The 12385-nt window shown below is 37.4% G+C and overlaps 1 long non-coding RNA gene across 1 annotated transcript; it reads left to right on the top strand.

Annotated features, from left to right (window-relative positions):
* Positions 1-8701: 8701 nt before the first annotated feature.
* LOC113047529 (uncharacterized) lies at positions 8702-10295 on the top strand. The gene is made up of 3 exons (XR_003276288.1): positions 8702-8889; positions 9392-9502; positions 9618-10295. It is a non-coding gene; the product is annotated as an uncharacterized LOC113047529 (long non-coding RNA).
* The last annotated feature ends 2090 nt before the right edge of the window (positions 10296-12385 follow it).

Raw genomic sequence — 12385 nt, 5'->3', positions numbered from 1 at the left:
AGTGAAAGTAATTTTTGATCAATTAATTGAATTGTGATTTAGTCAAAAACAGAGTGCACAGTAAAAATATATATGCTTCTGAATTTTATGTATTTGTAAAAATCAGCTAACTTTGTTTTTAAATGTTGTTTCTCTTTGCAGGACTACATAATGGCAGATTTTGCATAGGTCTGTGGATAGACTTGGTTGCATTGTTAATAGGCATCCCATTGACTTTGAATATCTCCAGTTTGTTTGCTGTCAGGAGTTTGTTCGAACTGGAGCATCATATATAGACATACCCCAGGGTGTGGTGGATGCTCTAGAACAGAATTTTAGAATTATCTTTCAAAGAGTGTTGTCCCTCCATTGTTGGCCAATGTAGCTGTACCTGAATGGAGTGGAAGTGTGGGGCGTCCCAGACTAAGCATAAAAATCCGTAAATTTAGGGGTCCCTTTACCGTGGATTTGCTACGGATTCGCTCCGTTTTGCGAAATACATAAAGTATGCTGTTGCGCAAGGCAGTATGGGTAGAATTTTCTCCCCCAGACAGAATTTTCAGACGCCATTACACTCAGTGCGGTCAGTGCCAGCCTGAAGTTCTGCGAGTCACATGGAAAGTTGGAAACAGGTTGGTTATGTGTAATGAGAATAGGAATGGAGTGCCACCTCTCAAACAAAATATATTTAGTTAAACATGTTAAACACATGATAAGCACGTTTTCTGTTCATTTACGTCTGCATGGCGGGCGTTCTGTTCTGGCACCCCTCGCCAGACAGTCGCCTTTCCCCCATGAAATGTAGGACAAATTATTTGTCTCGAAGGTTTCTAGGCTTTTAGCAGCATTCCAACCGGAGCTATACAGGGTAGTGTGGCTCGCAGCTGAGCACGGGACCTTTGCTGCTAGCTGCGTTAGCATTAGCATGTCGGCTGCGCTTCCTAGGGGGCTTCTGCCAGCTGAGTTCACGCAGCATTTTCAACCGCCATTTTTATTCTGATAATTTTCAAAATATTACTGTTATTGTGTCATGAAATGTAGTTCTCAAAGTATTTCAGGCGAGAATGTAGTTGTTTTAAACTCAAATATGTGGTTTATTTATAATGACAGCGTCTATTTAAAAAAATGTGTTTCGCCGATCTCTGAGATGAGCTCCATGCGATCAGCCAGAGCTCCGTCATCATGTATCCGCCGAGAGCAGCCTTTCCTCGGCTAGATCTTCTGACATTTGTCGCTGGCTCTGATGTCTCTTTAGTGGTTCAAGATAAAATATAATTTGCTTGGGGTAAAAAGAAACGTTTCTTATCTTTGGCCTTTATTCAATTTATCTATTAATATGTTTTAGATATATATATACGTCCTTTTTATTCCTGTCTCTATAGAAATATGAATTTTTGTCATATAGCTCCGGTTGACTGCTCACTGACAACATCAGTCGTTCCTCCTTGTTGAATGAGTGGAGAAGGGTAACATTTGAATGAATGACTCCTAGCAGGCTCCTGATTGGTTAACGCGGCGCTAATTGACGCCAAAGTTCAAAATGTTAAATTCGGGCGGCAGACACGAATTCCCGTCAAACGCTAAATGCACAAAAAGCACCATTTGCGCGAGGCGAATTCGCGTCTTCTGCGCCGCGCTTAACGACCCATTTGGTCTCCATAGGCAGTTGGTAGTCGTGTGTGTTTCATGTCAACATCTGAATGTGTGCTTGAGTTTGGACTCTATGAACTTGATGAAAATGCTTCTGACCTGTTCAGTTGCCATGATTTGAACAAATTTGATGATTATCATCCACTTTACTCTTACCAGAGAGGTACTCGGTGGTTCATTCCTCTTAAACACACACCAACATGGAACTTGTGAAAAACTATGTCAAGAAAGCAATGCCATCGCTCAGTAGCGATCAGATGGATACACTCATGGCTAAACTAGAGGAATTAGGAGTTCTCTCTGTAGATGACCTGAGCCTTGTGAACCCAGAGGACATTATAGACACTCTGCCATTCATTCAGTGCAAAAGATTCGTCAGAGCTGTCAAAGCATTGGAAGCAGGTGAGTTTTTGCCCCTCTGTTTTCATGCAAGTTTTCTGAGACTACAAAGGTTGATTAAAAAAAAAAAGAAAAAATCCATCAGCTGTACATGGCAATAAATACCCTATAATTGCTTTTCGTAAATGGGGCCATTTGTATTCCTGGTGGACCCAAACTGGACATTGAGGACCAATGTATTAATTGATTCGTAACAATCGTGATGTGTTTAATTTATGGAGATGTGTGTCATGTCATCCATAGATTCACAAGCTCCTCCGCAGTTTACCAGGCCTGGCCCCTCATCAACACCTGAGCCACAGAGGTTTCAGCTGCCCTCAACACCACCTGAGACAGCCGACTCCCCATCCCAGGACACAAATTCTGTACCATGGCACAAATTTCCCTCAAAAGTCATAGATGAGTTGCGTGAAAAGAAGTACATAATGGGGAAAGACAGACCAGAGATGGTTCGAATCGTCGCTGAAGATTACCTCCACAAACACCCAGGGAGACCTGGTAGACAAAAGCTGAGGGAACTCGCCAGTATGATTGTAGGACAATATCCTGCCTCCTTCAAGCTGACAGAGCCATTTGGAAACAAACCTTTTGCAAAATGTGTCATGTCTGTCACCAAAACAGACCTCTGCAGATCCTGAAGTTGAACTCCCAGTGACCCCATGCATCCTAGTCAGAGGTTTGTAGTTAGATATTTTTTGTATCTCAGCGAACTGTTTTATAAGCTGTTTTGTCGTATTTATTAAAGAAATGTTTTGCTTGCCTTAAAATATAGGATTTTTTTTTTGTACATGGTGCTCAGAATTGTTTTTTTTTTTTTTTTTAATCTGTGTTTAAGGTGACCAGCAATTCAAGATTTCTCTTGATGGGTTACTTGTCAATGACCACATCACCTCTCCCATTGTGGCCTTGAGCTACGTCTTCTCCATGTTTTATGTCGGCAACATCCAATTGTGGCGGGAAGTTAATTGGGCAAACTGTAACTCAGCTGACTACGCCACCCTGTTAACAGGGAACATTATTGTAAATCAATCACCTACTAAAAGCACACAGGAATGTGGTTTCCAAAGACAGAGGCAAGAGACGTGGATACCAAAAATACAAAATGTTTATTTCAACAATAAATATGAATATTAATCTTAAAAAAGTCACTATGGACGGAAGTAGAGGAGGCATACAAAACAAAAGGAAACCGAGGCTTACCTAAGGCAGGTAGGCTAGCTTAATGAGTATGTGGCTACTATATTGCCAGAAGCATAACACCAAGTGCACAATTCGCACCACACACACACACACACGGTAAGGTCAAGCGTGAACACACTGCACTCTTTGACAGAGTCCCACCACCGCACACAAGGGCCAACTAGCAGTCTGCCTGAAGCCTCGGTTCCTATAACAAAAGACACAGTTAATCAAATTTAATTCTCAAAGAAAAGTAATCAAAGAAATAGAAATAATAACAACAATAATAAAATACTTAGCAGTTGAATGAAATACAATGAAAACAAATAAAGACTTAAACCAACCAAATCAAAACACCTGGGAAGTTGTAAAGAATTAACTCAGCTGGAGGTGAATACTCACCCCAGTTTCATGGCCAGGTGCCAATTAAATGAAAACAAACTAAAAAAAAAAAAAAAACCAAACAAAGCAACAATCATAAATCAGGCAAAGTAAAAAAACAAAATGTAATATAACAATGAATAAGAATGAAATAAATAAATTCAAAAAAAGACAAACTGAAACAAATTAAGTAATTTTGAGGCTATTAGCAAATTGTGCCCTCACGAAAAAAGATGACTCTGGGAATATGCTGCAAAAAAAAAAAAAAAAAGCAGATGCAATGGCAGGTCCTGTCGGCATCTGCAACGTAGAGGACCGAATCGGAGCTGAAATAACAGCCTACTGTTTAGAGCCAGTTACTCAAGGAGACGAGAACCCACTTCATTCATGGAAAAATGCTGCCTGGTGTTTTCCCCAGATGTCGCGAGTGGCACGAAAGTACCTGTGCGTCTGTGCCACAAGCACACCATCGAAGCAGGTTTTCAGCACCGCAGGTAAGTTGTCGGTCCACAACGTGCCCTAGCGAAAAATCTTGACTAGATTGTATGCCACTTGCCATTCGTTCCTATTGCAAATATCACATTTGAATAATTTTGAGCTCACAAAAAACGAATATTCATGTAAATTAAGTTTAGCTACTGAGACAGACGTTTCAGCAACATTTATTGTTTCTGTCATTTTTGAACAAGCTTACACACAATAAGCTTGAACATTACACATCGTGTTTTGTAGCTGAAAACCTTTAACAATGCAAACAAAAAAGTACAGATTAAATGCAAAAAAAAAAATGAAAAAGAAAAACGTAAAGAACGTTAGGCTATTGTAGAGATAGCTTACACTTAACTTTGAAACTGTCAGCAAATCTTTTTCTGCTTTTTTTTCTATTGTTGTACATGTTCTTGTTAAGAAACACGGGCATGTAAACATGATCGGGGGAAAGTCGGCTCCTTAGTCTGTTAACAATAAGGCCGGCCGCGGAGAAAAGCGCTCTGACGGCACAGACGTTTGCGGGACTCACAAATAACGGTGTGCTAAGCGAATACATTTTGTGAAGCGCTTCGGGTTTTCGTTTCACCACTGAATGGGATCCTCATCTGGTGGAATACATGGCTCCATCAAGAACTGTTGCCACTCGTCTCGGCTGGACTCTCTGTAATCATCGCTGAAGAACTGGCCTTTTCCGACGAGTGGACATTGCATCCTCTTCATCGTTGGTGGCAGCGGCTGCATCGGCACCACTCGCATGTGTGCTCACAGCAAGACAGTTTTGTGTTTGAGCGCCCCCAAGTTGTGTTTTACTGTAACTTCAGAAGCTCCAGACATGTGTGCAAAAGTGCCATTCTCATTGGTCGTATAGTTTTTGACGCGGTGCGTCAAACCAAAAAAACGAACCCGAGGCGTTTTTTAAAAAATGACTCTTTTACGCGTGGCGTTTTTCGCGTCGGTGTGCACACTCACATTGGCGCCCTTTGTTTAGTCACGAGGCGTTAAACGTCGGCGAATATCGCGCGCGAAATTCGTCCCGGTGTGAACAGGCCTTAATCTCAATTGAGAGACGCCGGAACAATGTTCTTGAATTCGGTCACTTTCTGTGATTATCCACGGCATATTTGAAGTACTGTAGAAGACCGCAGTTCTTATTCATTCATTAATTATTTTTTGCTTACATACATCTTCAAATATGCCGTGGAGAATCACAGAAAGTGACCGAATTAGGTTTTATTGTGGACTTTTTTTCCTTTTTTTTTTTGCAAGCAAAAATATGTCGAAATTCGAATATCATTTTTATTTATCGAATAATTAGAGCAGAACGAATATTCAAAAGTTCGACTTTCCGTGCACACCACTAGTGATTTTATTGATTTGTGTGTGCAAAAACTGTTCTGTATGTTTATGTTAATTTAATTCTGTTTGACTATTGCTATTTGTTGCTAATAAAAGTTGTTAATATTGTTGTGCATTCAATTTTGTTATTGTTTCAGTTTGGTGATGCTGTCTCAGCCTTACGTCATCATTTTTTTATTATTCACGGTAATACCGTATACCGAGGTAAAATAGGGAGGAGGTTTGACGGTATCAAAATTTGGATACCGTCCAAGCCTAATATTCATTCAAAAAATAATACATGCTGGATTCATGCTCAAATGTTAATACTTTGATGTGTAACATGCACTGAATGTCACAGTTGCTCCACATGTTTGAGTAACCCCCAGGACAGTCCGTGTTCAAATGTGCTGTTACACCTTTTGATAGGACGATGTCAACTGTGTTTTCTATCCCCTTCTGTGTTCTGTGCATTTATAATATCCCTGCACACATGTTGAGGATGCATGCTGTCATGTGTTGGTGATAAGCAGACTTCTCGCCCTTGCAAACATTTCTGTATATGCACAGTGTGAATGCATGTGTCTTGAAAAGAAAAAGGAAGAGATAAGCTTAGCCACTGGCACCAGCACCACAACAACATTGGGTACTAGACAGATGGTCATCTAGAATGATAGAGAGGTTCACACATAGGGGCATATTGAAGAAAACAAATGTATGATTTTATTGAACTGCTCCACTCCTGTCAAGCCACACTACACGTGCAAACTTTGTCTGCATCTCACTATTATTATCATTTTTTTCTCAGAGTTTTCTTTGGGATCAATCCTGAGCGAGGCTCCAAGGCAGAGAAGAAGGGGAAGAAACGGCACTTCATTCCTCCACAGGTGTGCAAGCTGGTATCTCAGCTGAAGGAATTTGAATGCAAGCAGAAGGAATCTGAGTGGGCCATTTGAGCTGTTCTCAAAGCTCAGAAAATACCTTTTTGGACTGAATGTACACACACACACAGGCAAATCCAAAAACATAGGGCTTGGGAGTAGAAATACAGATTTTTACAGTATTATGTGAGTTCAGATGTTTTAACTAGATGCCCACAACACACATGCTGCAGTTTCAAATCCCCCATGTTAAGGGGGAGGGAAGGTGGGCGATATTCGTCATTCCAGGTAGAGCTTTGCCTGTCAATGTGGAGTTGGAGGTATAAGTTTTACGTTTTATTTTTTGTAAGAAATCTCTTTGTGGCATGTTGCACAGAGTCATCCTTCTAAGGTCATGGTTGTTATTGCTGCACTGATGTTTTATAGAAAAGTTGTATAATGTAATACTTCTAATGTTCTATTTGTTTTTTGTAGAAAAGGCCCTGGAGGGGGCTCCTCATTTTGCACTGACAGGTGAGACAGCAACAGCAATGCTGGCAGTTTTATTGTCTTATTTTGTCAATGTCTTTAACAAATCCATTTGTTATTAATGCCTGTCAGGGTGCTAAAAAGTTGCTAGATTTGGCAGCTCCCTGTTAAAGGACATGGCTGTAGTTCTTTGAGAGAACAGCTGGTTTATGTATGTAAAATTGCTCTGAATGTGAAGGTGATGTTCTGAATGTTTTAATGGTTGTAATGTAAATATTGCAATTCATTCACCACAAAAAGTGCAATCACTTTAAAGCTCTAGCAGCTGTTAAAGGAAATAAATAATTGTTGTGATTCTACATTTGTGCTTTATTGATGATAAACGGTATAGACAACTGTACGGAATAAAACATTTTAGGATGACTGAAGTGTCTGTAAATGGTACGGATTGAGTACTTTAATAATACGGAATATTACATTTTAGGTTTCATGGAAGGGTCCGTAAATGGTAAAAAAAAAGTCTGGTAAATCTACGGAAATATCTGTTATAGGGTTTACGGAATTGTCCGTACTATAACGCAAAAATTTATGGAAAATACGGAATTTTCCATTCTAGGTTTGACGGAGGTGTCCGTCAATGGTACAGAAAAACTCAGGTAAATCTACGGAAATATCCGTTTTAAGGTTTACGGAAGTGCCCGTACAATAACGGAAAAAGTGCTGGTAATTAATTACCAGCACTTTTTCCGTTTTTTAACGGAACTTTTTTTAACAGTGTACAAAAAGAAACTCTCCAAGAGTTGCTCAGCATGCACTTACCTCTGGCCTCTTTGGCTGAAGTGCATGGCATTTCAATATCAACCTTATACAGGCGAATGAAAGCGTAAAGTCTTTCGTAAAGCGTAAAGTCAACTATTCTGTTCTTTCTGATCATGAACTTGATCAGAAGGTTAGATCTATAAAGGGAAGAACACCTCATGCGGGATACAGGTTGGTGAAAGGGTCTCTACAAGCAATGGGACATCGAGTTACATGGAGAAGAGTAAAAATGTCTTTGCCACGTGTGGATGGTGCAGGAGTACTTTCAAGGATCATCCAGCTGTCATGCATCGCAAGACGTACATACTCCGTTCCTGCTCCTTTGTCTCTTGTCCATATAGACACGAATCATAAGTTGATAAGGTAATTTTTAATACTTTTATTTTTAATTAAATGTTAATCATAGCTTCACAATACGTTTGTCTTGTGTAATTTGTGATGTTGATGTTATATCGCTAAATCTCATTATACATACCAAAAGTTTGGGATCTGTAGATTTTTAAAAAAATATATTTTAGAAAAAAAGTCTCTTGGCCTCATCAAAGCTGAATTTATTTGATCCAAAATACAGTTAAAACAATATTATTAAAATAAAAGTAAAATATAGTAAAATAACTTTTTTCTATGTAAATATATATATATATATATATATATATCAGTAGTGTAATTTATTCCTGTGAACAAAGCAGAATTTTCAGGATCATCACTCCAGAAATCATTATGAGTCGATGCTCAAGAAAAAATTCTTATTATTAATGTTGAAAACTTGTGTACAAATTTGTTTCAGTATTCTTTGATGAATAGAAAGTTCAAAAGAACAGTTAATTTAAAATAAAATCTTTTGTAACAATACACACTACTGTTCAAAAAAAGAAATTAATATTAAAACAAGGCAATGATGCATAAAATTTATCAAAATTGACGGTAAAGACATTTATAATGTAAAAAATATTTATATTTTAAATTGTCAAAGTATTTCACAATATTACTGTTTTTGCTATATTTTGGATCAAAGAAATGCAGAAGAGACTGATCATAAAATTCTTTTTTTTTTTAAGTGTGAATACTGGCTTTTTTTTATAGGTACAACATTGTGATTTTTTGGGGCTGTTGATGGCTTTTCAAGGAAGGTGCATATTTATTAATCAACCCTTCATCATTTCTCTTGTATATCTTGCATATCAATATTATGCTGTTGTATCAAACTCCTGAACAGATCTTTTACCTGGATGTTGCTGGGAATAACAAAGCCAAAACAGCTTTTGGGTTTTTCATGGATGGAGTAGGAAAAAAATGGATGGCCATCAAGGTATGCACATTATACAGATTGATTTCTCACAAATTCTTTACAAAAATGGTCCCACTGATAATTAGGAATCTTATGACTAGTTTTAAACATTTCATAAGGTATCCAGAAAAAGAGCCACATTATGTTACAAACCTTTTCTTTCAAAGGTACATTGTTAATAAAAGATCTGTATAAGATCCTTTTCCATATAAAAACTTTGTTTTTACCCTCTTTACAGATTTACTGTGAGCATAAATATTGTGAAGAAAAAGTTTTTTTGTAAGATCCTCTTTATACAGATTACTCATAGTACCCAGTCATAATCAGGTACTGGAACTGCCCGTGCTATAAAGATTGTTTGAGCCGAGTTTGGTGATGTGACTATCGTGAATGTGCACATCGCAATATCGATGATAAAACAATACATTGGGCAGCCCTAGGTTGTAGATTTAAGGCTCTTGACTTGGAACCAACACACATAATACTTCTAATAATCAAAAACTGCTCTTTCTGACTGTTTTAGAGTACGAGCAGACCAAGGGGTTGAGAATATAGACATTGCTCTGTTCATGTTTACTGTGCGAGGAACTGGCCGTGGTAGCTTTATTGCTGGCAAAAGCGTGCATAACCAGAGGTTATTAAATAGGAGAACATGGTTAATGTATTTTTCTTATACACTTTTTTTTTTTATGTAATCTTTTAAAATGCTTTGCCGTTAAATCAACACCTTACACTTTTCTCTGCCTTAGAGTGGAACGGCTATGGAGAGATGTTTGGACTGCTGTAACATCAAGTTACTACAATGTTCTCCACAGCAGGAAGAGGAGGGATTAATTGACCTGTCTAATGCTGTTAACCTATTCTGTGTGAGCTATGTTTTCATTCCCAGAATACACACAGATTTGCATTTCATAGAGATGTGGAACTGTCATCCCTTGCGAACGGAGGGAAATTTGTCACCGAATCAGCTTTGGAATATTGGGATGTTGCAAGCACCTGTGTCAGAGCCTGATTTTGCAGAGGTATGCATTACTTAAGGTAGATAAAACATACTGCCTTATGGTACTTTGTAAGGTGATTGTTCTTGTAATCAATGCCTGTCACTCCCTCCCACCCAGATTTTACAATTAGAGGAATTATTATTCCAGAATCCACAGAGTGTTGACTCTGAACATGGAGTCATTGTCCCAGAGATACCTCGCCCCTTGTCACCTGAAGATTTTGCTACTTTACAGAATCAAGTGAACCCCAGCATTGAGTCCACTTGTTTTGGCTATGACATCTACGTACAAGCATGTCAATTAACTTTAAATTTAATGTTATAAATATATAAAGCCTAGGCGTGTTCGTTCATACTTTCTAGCGATTTGAACTCTCTGTAGTGGACTGAGCTCTTTGTAGTGGAATGAGTTTTCTGTAGCGGACAGATTTATTGTTGGTTTACATTTATCACATTGTACATAGCTCACATTATTCTTATTTTACTGGATCTAGTGGCTTTGGCTTTTGTGAATTAAAAATCCAGTAATTTTTCTCTTTTAAATATTGTTTGTCATGTTCTCACACCTCACTTCACATCCAGCAGCAAATTAATATATAAATGTTACGGTACATTCCCTACTTTTAAAGTTCGTAACAGTATATGAATGAAAAAAAAGGGATCCTGCTGTATGGTTTGTCTTAAATGTAATTTATTGATTTTAATTTAAGTATTTTGCCTTAATGAGAAAAAAAAAACGACAAAAATAAATTATGCAATAAGGAACTTTTTTTTTTATTAGAACTTGTTTGTGGCTCCCACGAGAAATTGGCTGATATTCTACTTTTTTTTTAATGTACATCAAATACAAACATATATTATTTCCCCTTACATGCATTTAAAAGGATAGTTCAACCCAAAAATGTAAATCTGTTGTTGATTACTCACCCTCTTGTTGTTCCAAACCTGTAAGACTTTTGTTCATCTTCAGAACACAAATGAATAGGTTTTTATTGAAGTCTGAGATATTTCTGTCCCTCCATAGACAACAACACAGCTACCATTTTGACGTTTCAGAAAGTCTGCAAAATATCCATATTCAAAATAAATATCCAAAATTTCATATCCAAAATGGAGTAGTTTACTCCAAATTCACATGGATTAGTTTTTATCTCTTTATTAACTTTTTGAAGTGGTAGTTGTGTAGCTGTCAATGGAGGGAAAGAAATCTCTCAGATTTCAATAAAAACATATTCATTTGTGTTCTGAAGATGAACAAAGTCTCGCAGGTTCGAAAAAACATGAAGTTGAGTAATCAATGACAGAATTTACATCTTTGGATGAACTACCCCTTTAAAAACTTTACAAAGAATAACGCAATTAAAGAATGCTTTGATATACATTACACTCTGTCAAAGCATGCCCCATATGTAACAGCTGTTTGCATGAGTGTTATGAAAGACTCGCAATCTACCATATGGACTACAGGAAATGTTATGGTATTGGTGCAAACACTGACAATTGGGTAACACACAGTGTGGTTTGGCATGTGCTGTAGACAGCAATGGTCAAATTTAAACACTATATTAAACTTCTCCTTTTCTGACACAAGCAGATGCCTGTGAGCTTGCCCAGTCATCCACTGCATTATCTTTGGCACAGACAAGTTTTCTCCTGCTGTTGCATCTACTGCTTGTGTGTCTTCAGAAGAAATAAAGAGGTGTAATGAGAATTAATGTTTTAGTTTATTTATACTCTTTTACATTGGGAACAACAGTAGCATATTTACACCTGGCTATCAAATAACATAGCACATTATAAAAACATTTTAAGTCCATACCTTCAAGTTCAAGTAGGAAATCTTGAAAGAATTCCATGATTTGACTCTTTCACTTTTTTAATTGAACCAATTGGGCTCATCTCTGGGGCCAGGTGGGATAAAATGTAATGGGAGTCAACCTAAACACCAAAAAGAAAAGCATCAAAAGATGTATTTTAACATTTGTAATGTGTGACAGTACAAAAAAAAAAAAAAAAAAACGAAAATGCTCAAAACAGAATTTCTACATACGTTGTCATCATATCCTATGACAAAGAGATTTGTAGTAATATGTAGAGCAAGAGCTCTGGCAAAACAAGAATAAATACAAAAATAAAACATTAAAATGCTTCAAATTTAAAAACGGGGCATTCAAAACAACAAAACAAATTATACAATTTATTTGCATAATTTAAATGAATTCCTTTTTGTTTAAAGATTAATTATAATGTATGAGTCTGTATATAAAGAAAGACCTATGAGAAAGACTCATAGCTCCCATCAAACAAGTCTAGAATTGCAAGTGTGATATGCAAGTAATAAGGTACGAGAGGATGTGCTGTATCGTGAATAGGGCGTTGTTAAGTGCCTGCAACCCCTTCAGCCGTGACTTATTCCTGATACAGCACAGTCTCTCATACCTTATTGCTTTTAGAAAACTGTTTCCACACAATACAATTATTAAAGCAGAAAAATATTTATCTATGCAACTATCATGA

The sequence above is a fragment of the Carassius auratus genome, chromosome 28, assembly GCF_003368295.1.
Source record: "Carassius auratus strain Wakin chromosome 28, ASM336829v1, whole genome shotgun sequence".
In the NCBI taxonomy this organism is placed as follows: domain Eukaryota; kingdom Metazoa; phylum Chordata; class Actinopteri; order Cypriniformes; family Cyprinidae; genus Carassius; species Carassius auratus.
This window is presented reverse-complemented; position numbering and strand designations above follow the sequence as displayed.